The 2796-nt window shown below is 40.1% G+C and overlaps 1 pseudogene; it reads left to right on the top strand.

The window, feature by feature from the left end:
- The first annotated feature begins 1364 nt into the window (after nt 1-1364).
- On the top strand, nt 1365-2468 carry LOC119523335 (annotated as a pseudogene).
- Nucleotides 2469-2796: the final 328 nt, after the last annotated feature.

The raw sequence follows: 2796 nt of genomic DNA, 5'->3' as shown, positions 1-2796 counted from the left end.
GATTACTGAGTCAATCTCTTTACTTTTTATTAGTCTCTTGAGATCTATTTCTTGTGTTTTGTTGACATAGGTAATTTGTGTATTCTCAGAATCTGTCCATTTCATCTAGGTTATCTAATTTATTGGCATATGGTTGTTCATAGTATCCTTTTATATCCCTTTTTTATTTCTGTGGGGTGAGTAGTAATGTCCCTAATTTCATTTCTGATATTAGCTATTTCCATCCTCTCTTTTTTTCTTTGTTAGTCTAGCTAAAGGTTTGTCAATTTTGTTGATGTTTTCAAAGAACCAACTTTTGGTTTTGTGGATTCTCTCTATTTTTTAATTCTCTATTTCATTTATTTCTGCTCTAATCATTGTTATTTCCTTCCTTCTGCTCACTTTGGGTTTAATTTGCTCTTCTTTTTCTACATCCTCCAGTTGTGGGATTAGATCTCTGATTTGAGATTTTTTTCTTTTTTAATATAAGCATTTACCATCATAAATTTCCCTCAGCACTGCCTTTACATAAGTTTTGGTATGTGTTTTCATTTTCCTTTGCCTCAAGATATTTCCTAATTTCCCATGTTATTTCTTCTTTGACCCATTGTTTTTTTTAAGAGTAGATTGTTTAATTTCCACGTATTTGTGAATTTTCCATTTCACCCTCTGTTATAAATTTCCAGTGTGATCAGAGAAGATACATTATATGATAACAATGTTTTAAAATTTATTTGGACTTGTTTTGTTACCTAACATATGGTCTACCCTGGAGAATGACCCTTATACATTAGAGAAGAATTTGTATTCTGCTGCTGTTGGGTGAAATGTATTATATATGTCCATTAGTCTAGTTGGTTAATAGTATTGTTCAAGTCTTCTATATCGTTTCTGATCTTCTGTCTAAATCTTCTATCCATTATTGAAAGTAGTTTAATAAAGTCTCCTACTATTAATGTAGAACAGTCTATTTCTCCCTTCATATCTGTCAATATTTGCTTCATATATTTTGGGGCTCTGCTGTTAGGTACATATATATTTTCAATTCTTATGTCTTCTTGTTGAATTGCCCCTTTTATCAGTATATAGTGACCTTCTTTTTCCTCATAACAGTTTTTTACTTAAAGTCTATTTTATCTGATATTAGTATAGTTAACCCAGCTCTCCAGTATATCCAAAGTCTGGTCTTCATTGATGGTTTCTGGATTTTTATCTTGTTCCTTTGAATGGGCTATTATTTCCTGGTTCTTTGTTTTTCTTGTATTTGTTTGTTACACGCTGTACATTTTAATATTTTAAAGTGTTAACTCTGGGATTTAGTCCTGAGCTCTCTTTTCCTTAAGTTTGTATCCAGCTAGTGATGTGACAGAGATTTCCTTGAGTGCCAAGATCTAACAAAAATAAACAAACCAAAGCAAAAAACACCTTCCACAGTCCTTGCAAATTGGCTCTGCCTTGACCAATGCTCTCCTTCAGAGTTTAGCCTTTCTTTCAAGAAGATCAGCCTGGGGCAGCAGCTCAAGATGGTGGAGCTACAGCTGGACCCAGAGTGTGGTTGAGTGGGCCCCCCCAGCCCTCACCCTGCAGGCACAGCTGCCTGCCTGCCACCGCCACGCAGCTGCTGGAGCTGGGTCCTGGGCCATCTGAGCGGGCAGGGGGCGGTGGCATGACTCACTGGGTCCAGCTGAATGTGGGCGACACCTACTTCATGATAATCAGACAGACCCAACCTAGGCCAGGAGCCCAAGTCTTTCATCTGTCACCTCTGCTGCTAGGAGGATTCAGAAATGGACTCAGACAAAGTGAGACAGGGGCCTATCTGATTGACAGAGATCCCACCTACTTTGGTCCTGTCCTAAACCACCTCCAACATGGAAAACTTATCAGTAAGGAGTTGGCAGAAAGTGTGCTGGAAGAAGCAGAATTTTACATCAGCTCTCTTGTGTGACTGGTTAAGGAAAAGATATGGGACAATGAGAATAGAACTTCACCAGGCCCTGTGAGGTAAATATACAGAATACTGCAGTGTCAAGAAGAGGAGCTTACACAGATGGTCTCCATGATGTCTGATGGTTGGAAAGTCAAACAGCTCATCAGCATCGGATCTTCCTGCAACTGTGGAAATGAGGATCAGGCAGAATTCCTCTGTGTTGTCTCCAGAGAACGAAATAATTCCACCAATGGCCTTGTCATAGAGCCTAGTGAGAAGGCAAAGATTCTTCAGGAGAAAGGATCTTGGATGTAAAGAATCTGAAACTTCAGAATCCTAAACGTCCAGAATGCAATCCGGCAGCACTTCTCTCTGAAGTTCAGTCTTGCTCCCGCACGGTAACCGAGCTACTGCAAAGCCAAGCCGAGCCTGGCCCCCAGTGGAGAAGTGTTCTGGTCAAAACCAAAAGGCCCCACTCGACTCCCACCCACAGGAATCCTAAGAGAGACGCAAATTCTGGCTGCAGCGTGCCTTTTCAGAAACCTGCTTTTGTTTTCTTAGCTAGTGTTAGAACAAATTTTTTCACAGTAGCTGGACCGGGTTACCAGCTGGAGCCTTTATTATGGGAATCTGGGGAAACCCCAGCTCTTTATAAATGGCCTGTATTTCAAGGAAGCTGGAGTAAATGAAAGAGGATTTATCCCTGAGCTGTGCCGTGTTTTCACCCCCAAGCATGCCAAGTCAGATGTTTGCAGTTGCTTTGTAACACTACCTTTCCCTGACTTCAGTGCTCCCTAAAAATAGTGCAGCATATGTCTAATTGAATTGAGGTTTTGGAACAAGGATAGAGTTGCCTAGTGTACCATATTCCTTTGAACAAAAGCCTC

The sequence above is a fragment of the Choloepus didactylus genome, chromosome X, assembly GCF_015220235.1.
Source record: "Choloepus didactylus isolate mChoDid1 chromosome X, mChoDid1.pri, whole genome shotgun sequence".
NCBI lineage: Eukaryota > Metazoa > Chordata > Mammalia > Pilosa > Megalonychidae > Choloepus > Choloepus didactylus.
This window is presented reverse-complemented; position numbering and strand designations above follow the sequence as displayed.